The sequence below is a fragment of the Taudactylus pleione genome, unplaced genomic scaffold (genome assembly GCF_031769625.1).
Source record: "Taudactylus pleione unplaced genomic scaffold, aTauple2 ptg000181l, whole genome shotgun sequence".
Taxonomy (NCBI): Eukaryota; Metazoa; Chordata; class Amphibia; order Anura; family Myobatrachidae; genus Taudactylus; species Taudactylus pleione.
The window spans coordinates 2,792,793-2,806,231 of record NW_028284583.1 but is presented as its reverse complement, the minus strand read 5'-3'; the positions used below and the strand labels follow the sequence as shown (position 1 = coordinate 2,806,231).

The following is a 13,439-nucleotide window of genomic DNA, read 5'->3' as shown; positions in this document are numbered from 1 at the left end:
CTGCAATCCCCTCCCCCCAGCCACTGGTGCAGAAAATAAATAAATTAAAACTTATCGGCACTGGGTAGCTGATCAGTGATCTCCTATGTGCAGTCAGCTGAGGTGCAGTGAAAGTGCTGGCACTTTACTGCATCTCAGCTGTGAGTACACATCAGCTGATCAGATCACAAAGAGAGGAGATCACCAATCAGCTGTCCGGTGCAGGCAAATTTTATTTATTTTCTATCCCTACACCTCTGTCATCAGCCTGTGGTCTATTTAGACTCACAGGCTGATAACAGGTACTGCTTTGCCTGTCAGATGTCAGGCAGACCAGAGATGGAGTTTATGAACCAAAGGGACCCCGCATAATGCCATCTGAAGATAACATTATTATCGCAGGACTTCCTCTGGTATTTTTTTTACATTTGAGAATCAGTATTAGTAAATTTGAAGCAGATTGCATTTCCCATTACAAGATCTGTTTACTACAAAAAAAAAGTGTATTTAATGGATTGTAGGAGAATTTTGTGAATTCTCCTCCAAAAGTCCTTTCATACATTTAGGTGATGCTAATATAATGAGAAAAGGCCATGAAAACACCCATTTTCATATTATTATAGTAAAAATAATATTGAAAAATAAGCCCATTAGTCTTAGAAAAAAGTAAATGCTGTGTTTAGATTAATTTGCATCCAAATTTATTGTCAAAATAAAGCATATGCAAATTTCCAAAACTTACAAGATGCATGCAAGTCTTCAACAGTAACATATGAGCCAGGATTACATATTCAGGTCACATATTGATCAGTTACACTTACGACCATGTTTATATGAACATTTATTTTGATAAAAGCTTGTATGCAGGACCCTTTAACCTTCTATGATACTTCAGACGAATCGCACATATGCACAACATGTTTTCTTTCATAAGATGCATGCACAGTTGGCACGAAATCGGGAAATACATCTGTTCCTTAAGAATCATCTGATTCACAATAAGGCCCTTACACCATTTCTTGATTACATTTGCTGAGCCTCCTAATGGGTAATGCGCTTAGCAAAAGACTGCAGCCTGCAAAGGCCAGGGGGGTAAATTTAAGCATCGGTTTACTAAGCATTGTTTTGCGATCTGCTAATTTATTGAAGGCAAAACTGATGGGAATCTGCTATCAATTCAGACTTTAGAATACAACTGAACTTCAACTCACCATCAATGGTTTTTTGCCAGGAGAAGAATAAAAGCACCAGATTTGTGGCGGTTTTAGAACCCGCTGCAAAGACAATGGCAAACCCATCCAAAAAATAGGCTTGTGTCTGGCAGTATGTGCAAGCTAGGATCTGTGCAGGCTTTGCTGTGTTAACATTGTAAAAACAGGATCATTTAAAAAGAACAAATGACCACCCCCCATCCCCACCCCCCCGTCCACATGATAACCAGCCCTGGATCCCATAGCCTAGGCTGGTTTTGATAAATACCTTTCTAGACTAAGAGGTCGGGGACTGGTTATCATTTTGGGGGGAAGACTACCACCTGGTGTACAAGCATGCATCTGAATATGCAAACTTTGAGTGTCTATAGATGCTGTAATCCCTCTTGGTATGCCACCATTATTCGTGCCATCAAAGCTTTCACCAGCATTTTAGTAGGCCTCCATTGTGAGCGATTAAGCATTTGTGTATGCAACCTCTTCAGCGACAAGCCCGTGACACTACCATCACACACCCATAAGACGGACCATTTTCATGTATTTGAATCAGGGCCGGCTCTTGGGGTGTTCGACCAGTGCGGTCGAACAGGGGCGCCACCCCATAGAGGATGGCACACCTCCCCAACATCCCGATTTCAGCGGGACAGTAGTGTCCCGCTGTTCCATCCGTGGGTGAAGTGGCCCACGGGTGGTCAAATCGGGAGGTTGGGGACCCTGAAGTAGCTGAATGAATGCTGCGTTCAAGCACGCAGCATCAATTCAGTGCCGGGAGAGGGCTGGGGGAAGCCCAACTAGTGACGGAGTGCTGGGCTTACCCCCAGCCTGACGTTATTTGGAGGCATGCCATGCGGACATGCCTCCAAATAACGTCACACTTACTGGCGTGGCCTATGGTAATTAGGCCACGCCCCCATTTTCAGCCGCGCGAGTATTGGGCGCTATTAACAGAGCCAGCACAGGGTGCTCCGACCCCTGGAGCCGGCCCTGATTTGAAGAGCCACCTCTCAGTCACCACTAGTACATTTTCAATATATTTCTGGTACTGAACGTCTCCATCGCAACTGCACCTCTGTGCATACACACAGTGTAACATATTTATGCCATACAAGTTTTTAGGGATTTTCACGCATAAGCAACAGCAAAAATTCACTAAACCCTGTTAACATCGGCACTGCATACAACCCAGAATCAAGCCTAATGGCTATTTTTTATTTTGTATGTTGGTATGATATCTATGTAATTGTGCTATTACTATAGCATTACCCCCGGCTGGTCAGTCTGGTGTTGGTTATTGGAAAGTAGAGATGAGTGGGTTCGGTTCCCTGAGAACCGAACCCACCCAAACTTAGGGGATCCGAGTCGACGATTTTCCCGCCTGACTCGGATCTGAAAACGAGGCAAAATGTCATCATCCCGCTGTCGGATTCTCGCAGGTTTTGGATTTTATAAAGGTCCCGCAATCGCCGCCATTTTTCATTCCGGCTGTGGAGAGTGAAATGGGAGGGAGCTGGAAGCTGTGCTGCTGTGCATGCTACAGTTATGTATACAGTTGTGTTGCTTTGCTTAATGTCCATAGGGGCTGGCTGTTGTCCATATAGGGGTTGGCTGGCTGTTGTTGTGACTGAGATTGTCCTGTCCATCCATAGGGGCTGGCTGTCTGTTGTCCATATATAGGGGCTGGCTGTCTGTTGTCCTGTCCATAGGGGCTGACTGGCTGTAGTCTATAGGGGCTGGCTGGCTGTTGTCCATATGGGCTGGCTGTTCTGCTGTGTTGTCCAGGGGCTGTCTACCCATAAGGGGCGCTCTTCACCCCCAGTGTGAAAAAAATACAAAACATTTTTTCTGTGTACATGCTAGCCACACTTGTCATCAATGTAGGTGCACAGGGGTGCTGTGCTCTTGTCTGTCAAGGAGCTGCTGACTCTTTCAGAGGTTCACCCCAAGTGTGAAAAAAACAAACACAATTTTTTTCTGTGTGCGTGTTAGCCACACTTGTCATCAACATAGGTGCGCAGGGGTGCTGTTCTGCTGTCTGTCAAGGAGCTGCTGCCTCTTTCAGGAGTGCTCTTCATCCCCAGTGTTCAAATAAAAACAATTTTTTTGTGTGCGTGTTAGCCTGCCACACACTACCAGTGTTCAAATTAAAACAATTTTTTGTGTGTGGTTGGTTATGTGTATTAGCCGCAACTTAGCTACACTATGATTGCTTGGTGACACTGCTGTAAGACCGCAGTGAGTATGAAGGACAGTCACATGACAGTAGAGCAGTATCCAGATACCAGTCTTGCAGCTGCCAGCAGCAGTCATGATAATGATGCAAGGATGTCAACGTCATCTATGAAGGCTGATGTACCAGGGCTTAAGTCAGGCCAAAGAGTCAAAGTAAAAAATCAGCTTTTACCCTGTTAAAGAAAAAAAAATCTAAAGCTAAGTCAGCTTTAGAGAAACAAAAAATTGGCAATATGCCATTCATTACACGAAGTGGCAAGGACAGAATAAGGCCTTGGCCTTTATTATTTATGACTGGTAGTTCTAGTGATGATTTAAGCCCCCCTCTTTGTAGGAGAGATACCAAAAAAATTAAGACGAGTAAGAAACCGGAACCAACTCTGTGCTCCGAAAAATCACAAATCCCAGAGGAGAGTCCATGTGTGTCCGCGGTTGCCATGTGTGAGCCTGACCTTTCTAATAATGTAGTTGAAGAGGATCCTCCTTCCACCATTTGTGTGTCCTCTACATATGTGGGGATGAGCAGCACAAGTCAACAAGCTGATGTAGAAATCGAGGATGCTTCTGTGGAATTGCACGTGGAGGATATTTTTGTAGTTGGCGATAACAACAAGGATGATGAGGATGTTGATGATGATGAGGATGTTGATGCCGAGGATGTTTGTGTAAAAACTGTAAATCAGGCAACAGTTGTTGCCCATGGTGGGCAAAATCCCATTGTTGCCAAGCCTGGGCAAAGGACCAAAAAATCCACTTCCATTGTGTGGAATTATTTACACCCAAATCCAGGCAACCTTTGCCAAGCCATTTGTACCCATTGCCAAGTAACAGTGAGTAGAGGTAAGGACCTTAACCACCCTGGAACCTCCTCCCTGTTACATCACTTGCAGCACATTCATCAAATTGGAAAGGGTATTTCAAATTCTAAAACTTTGGGGACAAAAAAACTGAACAACAATCAGTCCAGTATCACCTAGCTGCTCCCTTCTATCTGGATCCAATCTCCACCACCAACACCTGCATCATCATCAACATTCTTATTCGTGATCGGAAGTAGTCCTGCATCCAATTTCATAAGCATGACTGACTCCTCTCCTATCTGTGATTCCTCAGAAGGATCCTTGAGTGCTACGCCTGGTGCTGCAGGGTTTGGATCTTCATCCCAGAAAGGGACCAAGAAGACTACTACTAGTAGCAATTTTAAACAACAATTGACTATTAAACAGTCCTTTGATAGAGGAAGTAAGCATAACAGCTGTGCGAAGTGGATCACTGATGCCACAACGGCTATGCTAGTATTAGATGGTGAAATAATAAAAAATGAGGATGATAGTGTGGAGGAAGTGCAAAAGGAAGATGAGGGGGAAATTTGTGTCCTATCTGATGCTAATGAGGATGTTGATGATGAGGATGTGGTTTGCGTAAATCAGCCACCAGTGGCAGCAGTTCCTGCTCATGATAAAAAGAAAGCTAGAAAAGCAACGTCTTGGGTGTGGAATTATTTTAATCTAAATTCTGACAGCAGTTGTGAAAGTTATCAGAGGAAGGGACATTGGGCCTGATTCAGAGCCGGACGCTCTGAAAGAGTGCTCGCTCTGAATCAGGGTGGTTTTTTTTTATTGTGTGGCCTCCTGGCCACTCGCATAGCTGTGGGTGCCCACCCACAGCTATTGCGAGTGGCCAGGTGATGGTCACGATGGTCGCGACCATTGGGGTTTGCGACGAGACCCTTGTGGTAGGGTCTCGTTCCCGCAAGCCCCAGTGAGCTTCTGGCTCTTAATAGAACCAGAAGCTCACCACTAACATCGCTCGTGATGACAGTGGGGCTGCCCCCAAATGGCAGGCATTTGGCCAGCCACCCCCCTTCCCGCCTCCAAAACAGGGCAAGCTGTCAATCAAAATTGACAGCCACCCCCTTTTGGTGCGAGACCCGGAGTGACGGAGCGCCTGTCGCTAGCCGGGTCTCGCACATGTGCACGTCGGAGCTGGCTCCGGCGTGCACATATGCAGTGGTCAAACATCAACCCACTCACAAGCGCATAGCGCTTGCAAGCGGGTCTGAATCAGGCCCATTAACCATCTAGGCACCACCTCCCTGTTATGTCATTTGCAGTGAGTTCATGTAATTTGTTTAACAAAAATCTATTATGTAAATTAATAACAAGCAGTCCAGTATCAGCTACCAGCAGTTTGGACCAGCACATGCAATCTCCACCAGTGAAGGTAGTCCTTACAAAAATGTTTTGTGGGGGCCCAAACAAACCAAGGAGTTCAGCCACGAAAGTGTCAGTCCTAGTCGCTAAAGTGTGTTATATCCTGATTAAACCTTCTAAATCCTGTCTATAACTTCAAGAATTGTCGCAATTTAGCGTAATGAGTCGCACAGTAAATAAATGCCTTCAAACTTTGAATGTGTTTCCAAAGCACAAAAAGTTATTATTCAACATAAAAACAGATGGTTACACGCGGTGATTTAAAGACAATTACCGCAAATAAATCATACAGACCCAAGGTACAGTTGTTATATACGCACGTGTTCTGGCCCAGATACCGGCATCAGCAAGAAACCTCCGTCAACAGCATCAGCAAGAAGACTCCCCACTGGGGTCAGAGAGAGCACATATATACCCTTGTAGGGATTTGGTAATACAATAGATAAGTTTGGCATGATTCCATTGGTTCTTCTTAAAGGTATCTTGGTTACAGGATCGTTTATTGGACAATTTCAAATGGACACAACGGCCTCAAACCGCCCTTTGTATCCTTTTTCCCCCTGCATGCAAATCTAAGCTGCTAACATTACAGAGTACATTTTTAATGTTTTAACTCTCTATAGTCCATAGTTTGCAGACGCAGGTTCCGATCTTCTCACTGATGGTACTGGAAATCTGTGGAGACACAGTGGATCAGTACAACACCAGACAAGGTCTGCTTACCATGTACTAAACCTTAGATATCAAATAACCTTTATTACACAACATTAATAATCACTGAATAAACCTTACACTTAATACTAGGGAACCTATCATGTAATTTGTGTATGTGTAAGTGTAAGAGAATATTGCATAAAGCTGCTAATATGCGTGGTGTGTTTATTTGTAGAGTGAAACAGCGCAACTGTGCGTAATGTGCGGTGTTTATGCATGTGAGTCTATTTATAATGGATTTAATATATATATATATATATATATTCTTTCCCTTAGTAACATATTTTTAAATCTATAATGTAAGGTATTACAAACAGCTAGGTTCACTTTCAAGCAGGGTGGGGACCCCCGGCTGATTGTCGTTGCCACTGTGTCTGGTAAGCAAAACCTCTGACCATTGTTAACTCAGACAAATTCAATTGTGCATATCAATGTCTGGGTTATATTTCAATTGCCACAGCCATACTTGTCTATATACAGGGCTTCCCAAATTATAAGTAAAACACTCACAGTATCCTGGTGTATTGTTATTCAATTACTTTACTCAGACATGTATACAGAAGCTGTTTCTTGTTACTAACTAAACCCTGCATGAATATTGTGTTTGTCAGTGTGAGAGTTGTATATTATTCACTATTTAGTGTTGTGAGAATGTGTGGATACGTGCACACACTGGGTGCGTGCGCACGCAATGTTACATCGTGGATTGTACCAACATAAATCGGGCAGTCAGATAACAGTTGAATTGCGGTCGCATGCAATCATTCAACTTCAACAGTCCACCCTTTGATAGCCAATCAACATGCTATCATACTCTGATTTTAAAATTAATTTAGGCTTACATTATGATATATCATTTTAATATTATATTATGGGATGGCACAAGGTGGTTCTTAATCCCTCAATGATGTGTCTCCAAGAGGGGACATAAAACTACCATTATACGCACACCGCGGATCTTGGGAGATCATGGGAAAATGTGGGGATGCACCAATCCTATAAAGGAAGTCTTGAGGGGGGACAGGGAGTTACATTATTTGAGATGTTTTGAAATAACATTTTAACAATACATTTTATGCATGTCTAAATAGAATACATTATAAGATGGCAATTCCTAGTTCAGGGTTGTAATGCAGTTCTACATTTACCTCAGTATTCATATTGTCACTACTGACCACCATCATAATTTCGTTCTTCCGGTTTACCTAATCTTTACATTTTCCACACTTTAACACAGTAGGAACACACCTGACACATATGCCAAATACTATGATGACAACCAATATGAGGATCAAAAGTTTACCTATGCTTGCGATCATTTCCTGGACCCACTCTCCTAGACCTGAGAACTATTTCACTGGGTTCAACCATGAAACCCATTTCTCTACCTTCTCCTCTACTTCAGCCACTGAAGCATTATGGTTCTTTCGAAACTCCCATTTTAGCTGCAGAATTTCATCCATCTTGTGGTCTGTGGTCTGTTACCTCCTTAGGGTCGCTGGTATCATTTGTATTATAAGTGCAACACTTTACTCCAAATTGGGTGGCCGAAGTTACGCAACACCCTCCAGTGACAGCTGTTAAATAATTTAACACTAGTCTGTGTTGCACTAGTTCTTTCTTGTACGCTTGCAACTCCCTACCTGTATACCTTAATGTGTCATCATACATCTCGGTGATATTATCTATTAATTTAGCAAGATGTTGGATATATCTAAAATTTAGTGTACCCTGAGTGATCTTGGTGGGATCCAATGGCACTAAAACTTGAAAGCCAGTTGTCTCACTAATTAACTGTGTGGCTTTATGCACATCACCAGGTATCATATTTCTTTTGTCTCTGTGTTCATACTGTGTGTAAAGATATGGCGATGGTGTGTTTTATGAATGCCAAGCATTTCAACATGTGTGAGGGTCATAATCTCTGGGACTACTCTTCCCAGATAACACAAACCTTAGGAACTCAGAGAGAGCCATTTATACGCTTTCCTTCCACATATAAAATACATAATCGGGGAGAACATAAGGAATAGTATGCATCATGATCATCAAACACATTTCCCTCAAAATAATCCTATCTCAGGTTCTCCCATCTGGCAAATACATGTTTCTGGTTGTATAATCTTAGCACAGTACCATTCTGGTATTCTACCAACCATTTCTTTGGTGGAACTCAGTGTATATTTATACCGGAAGTGTCTCCCACCAGACCTAATTTTGCATAATAGTTCATAATTCATAGGCTCACGGTCAGCTCCTGGTTCATTGAAGTTGGTGATGTTTAAACATAAAAGTGATTTGTCTACTTGATACTGGTGGAGCTTAAAATGGGGTGGTTTGGTATTAAGAAATTTTCCATCCAGTGTCTTCCCTTTTTGCAATTATAGGATTTTAGAGATATTTAATGGGAAGGGCTCTAATCCTACATTATGCTGTCCTTGTGGCACGTCAGACCACACCCAACAGTCGGTTTGGTTCAAAATTTTGCCCACTATGGTGTGATAATCCTCTAAAGGATACCCACCCCAATACTGATTATACTTGGGTTGACACCATTGGATGCATGTCTCATGAATTACGGACCCACAGAACTCACACATACAATAATCCTCAGACGATAGACCTTCAACACTGTCTCCGAGTATCCAAAATAGCAGATCTCTTAACAATTACAGTACTAAGATTGGTCAAACACTCCCCTGATTGGCATAGCACTCCTCCTTTTGACTCTACTCCATCAATTCTGCCATCAGCTCCCATCTCCTCTATCGGCCCCACGTCACAGAAACCAGAAATCCCCGAACAAACCAGGATGATGGAAAGTCTGGAAGAGAATATAAAATGAACACAGCAGACCAGTCCATCGCCACAGCAAGGACCTGCAAATTTCTTTAGCTCAGGTATCTCACTACAACCTTTTAATCCTTCCAGAACAAGCTCGCGATCAACAGGTCCACGTTATCAGCCTTGTCTCCGCCTTGTTTCTCCACCAGTTGGTTGACCTTTTTGCAGTAAATGGAATGAACCCAGGTATCTCTCTCGGCCACCTTCAAAGATGTGGTACTCGTCAGCAACACCTGGTACAGATCCTCCCAATGATCAGTCAAACAACCTGAACGCAAGAAATTTCTGATCATAACATATTCTCCAGGTTCAACATCATCGCAGTTTGTTTCCGGCATATCATGAAAAAACAATTTCAGTTTCTGCTGTTGCTGTTTTAACTATTTACTCATTGATATAAGATACTTTACAGTTACCTCGTTGTTACCTTTTAAATCTTCCTGCAGGCTTATAATCAAATGAGGTTGTCTACCAAACAGTATTTCAAAGGGGGACATATTTAGAGGGGGTCTAGGAGTGGTCCTTTTGCTATGTAGGACCAACGGTAATGCTTCTGGCCATCCTAGTCCAGTCTCTGCCATGATTTTACTTAGTTTGTTTTTAATAGTTCCGTTCATCCTCTCCACCTTGGCACTGGCTTGTGGTCGGTAGGGGGTGTGAAGTCGACTATTAATACCCATCAGCTTACACATATTTTGAAAAACATTACCTGTGAAATGAGTACCCCTTTCACTCTCGATAATTTTAGGGATTCCGTATCTACACACAAACTCCTGAACAATTCTTTTGGCAGTGAACGCAGCAGTATTAGTGGCAGCTGGGTATGCCTCAACCCAATTGGAAAACACGTCAGTGCACACTAATACATACTTGAGATTCCTGCAGGGTGGTAATTGGACGAAATCAATTTGTATTACCTGGAAAGGTCCGTCAGTCAGAGGAATGTGAGATGGTTCGGTAGGGATCGTTTTCCCAATGTTTTTCCTCAAGCAGGTCAGACAGGACATTGCTCTCTTTTCCGCTTGAGAAGAGAAACTCAGTGCGCACCAGTATGCTCTCACCAATTTGCACATACCTTGCTTTCCCAGATGAGTCAGACCGTGCGCTGCCTCAGCCAGGCTGGGGTAGTATGCCTTGGGAGCCACTGGCTTACCTTGTCTGTCCCTCCAGAGTCCAGAGGACTCTTGCTCACATCCCTTGGACCTCCAGTCTGACTTTTCCTGGGTAGAACACAAATTTTGCATCTCAATTAATTTCAGCATATCAATTGTTTGGAAAGTCATGATTTGTTCAGTTGGTACATTCATTTTAACCCTGCTGCCCATTTTGCAGCTTCGTCTGCCCTGTTGTTGCCCAGTGACACCGGATCATCTTCACATGTATGGGCTTTACACTTAATTACTGCCACTGCCTTTGGCAATTGGATTGCTGTTAATAGTCCTTTTATATGTTTGGAATGTGCTATTGGTGTGCCTGCTGCTGTCATAAATTTTCTCAGACACCATAAGGCACTGAAATCGTGTGCTACTCCGAAGGTGTACTTAGAGTCAGTATAGATATTAGCAGATTTACCTTTCGTTAATTCACTCACTCTCTTTAGTGCCACCAGTTCTGCCACTTGTGCCGAGTGTGGTGGTCCTAAAGGTTCGGCTTCTATGATGTCTTCGTCATTTATAACAGCATAACCTGTACATAATTCTCCAGTGTCAGTCTGTCTATGACAACTCCCATCCATGTAAAATGTCACATCTACATTTTCTAAAGGTGTATCCCATATGTCAGGTCTTGCAGTAAAGGTCTGATTCAGATATTCCATACAATCATGTGTAACAATATACCTGCAGAACTCAGCTGCTGCCAATGGCTCACCTCTCTCCACCCTTTGTGCATCATGTTGCACATTTGTTAAATACGTAGCTGGATGTAACGTACTGCACCTTTTGATGGTGATGTTTGCAGGTGCTATTAAGGCTAGTTCCCATTTTATGAACCTAGCTAAGGAGACATGTCTGGTTTGGGCAGAGTTTAGCAAAGCATATACAGCATGGGGAGTATAGACAATCATATCATGGCCTAGTACTACATCCTCACTCTTACTAACCAATAGCTGCTACTCTTACTGACCAGTTGCTGCTACACTTCTTAAACACGTTGGGAGTGATCTTGCCACAGTGTCCAACTGTGCACTGTAGTATGCTACGGGCCTACTGGCATCACCATGCTTTTGTGTGAGGATGCCTGCTGCACACCCATCAGCTTCCGTACAATACAAATCAAAAGGTTTTTCATAATCAGGTATTCCCAATGCAGGTGCTCTTGTCAGACTATCCTTAAGATTAAGGAAAACCTGCTCTGATTCCTCTGTGTGTATGACATGGTCGGGCTTTGAGGAAGAGACTAAGGACCTCATTCAGAGTCGGTTGAAGTGGCCGCACGGTCGTACGCCACCGATGTTCGCTATACTGCGCATGCGTAAAGTTCGCAATGCGCGTGCGCAAACTAGCCACTATGATCAGAAATTTCTCTCTCCTTGAACACAGCCAGATCGTTAGTTTGAGTGACAGATTGAGGCGTTTGTGGGTGGTAACAGTGGAAGGTGCTTGAAAACGGGGGAGTGGAGATCCGAACGCAGACGTGCCTAATTATGCGAACGGCGTTTTATGGGAGTGCATACGGTTTATGGGAGTGCATAATTAACAAAGTAGCGTCATGGCACATGTGACATGGTAGGTTTTTACACTGACATGATCGTAGAGCTTAAGAGAGGGTATGGTCAACCTTAAGCTCTACGACCAGTTCTGATGGTTCCCGATGGTCTCGATTAATCCTTATATGCCCGGAGATAACGTGCAATGCGTACGAGAAGGGGGCGTATTTTTTTTAAATCCGGCAGCTTCCTCCCCTTGGTCGGCCAGCTACCGATCCGAACTTAGGGATGCCACTTGCGAGGGAATCATTTGCATATCCGGCCCCTTTTCCCATACGACCGTGCGGCTGCTTCGACCGCCTCTGAATGAGGTCCTAAGTCCTGTAATGGCAAGGCCAAAATAGAAAAACCTGGGATCCACATTCTGCAGTATCCACACATTCCCAAGAAGGTTCGAATTTGCTGTTGGTTCTGCGGCAGTGTCATGTTCTGTATGGCCTGGATTCTGTCATTTGTGAGATGTCCTAACCCCTGACTTAGGCAGTCCCAAATATTTAACCCTGGACTGGCATGGCTGTAGTTTGTCCTTGGCAACCTTGTGTCCTGTTTGTGAGAGATGAAGCAACAAAAGTTTAGTATCATTTAAACATGACATAAACGAATCAGAACATAACAATAAAATGTTCCCCATATTGTATTAGAACAGATCCATTGGCATGTTGAAAAGATTGTAAACAGTCGTATAAGGCCTGGGAAAAGATACTGGGGCTGTCTATGAAACCTTGGGGAAATTGTCTCCATGTGTATTGCACATCCCTGTATGTGAAAGCGAAAAGGTACTGACAGTCAGGATGAAGAGGCACAGAGAAGAAAGCAGAACAGAGGTCAATGACAGTGAAAACTACAGGTATGACCTGACCCCTAGTGTTGACTCCCACTCTCCAATAAAGCATTAACAACCACAATTGGAGCTGGTACCTGTTGGATATTTGCTGGTCTCTGTGTATATCCCTTACGGGGATATCCAGGTACTCCCTGGTTCAGGGGTCCTACCCTCTTCACTGTACAGTTCCTACTTACATGTCCTGGCTGGTTGCAATTAAAGCACTTCCGTGAGTGGGGTGGATGAAAGGATTGTTGTGTGGGTTGAGTAGGAGAGAAAGGTGGTGGGTATGGGTAAGGATATTGAGGGAGATATGGGGGTTGTGGATAGTATGGGAGTTGTGGTTGTGTGTGATAAGTGGGGTAGGGCTGTGTTTGCGGTGGTGTAGGATTGGTGAGGACATTTAGCTGTTCAGGTGCAGGTGTGTCTGCTGGCTGTGATGTTACCGTCATTCCTTCTAGAGCTTGTATACTAACAGCCATTAGTTTCTCGCTCTGGATCTCTCTCTTTTTAGAGATGTTCTTGTCATGTTTAATTGCAGATTCTATGAGGGTGTCTACAGTGACTCCCCTCCAGCCAGGCTGTGAGGTCTGAACCCGGGTCTTTAGGTTCTCTTTAAGACCATCCATGAGTACAGTGACAATCATTCCCCTGTGGTGAGTGCTATCTTTAATATCTTCTAACCCAGTGTACTGGGTGATGGCCTTTAGAGCCCGGTT

The 13,439-nt window shown here is 43.6% G+C and overlaps 1 non-coding gene across 1 annotated transcript; it reads left to right on the top strand.

Annotated features, from left to right (window-relative positions):
• The first annotated feature begins 2,434 nt into the window (after positions 1–2,434).
• LOC148519813 (small nucleolar RNA SNORA17) lies at positions 2,435–2,532 on the top strand. The gene has a single exon (XR_015878905.1). It is a non-coding gene; the product is annotated as a small nucleolar RNA SNORA17 (small nucleolar RNA).
• Positions 2,533–13,439: the final 10,907 nt, after the last annotated feature.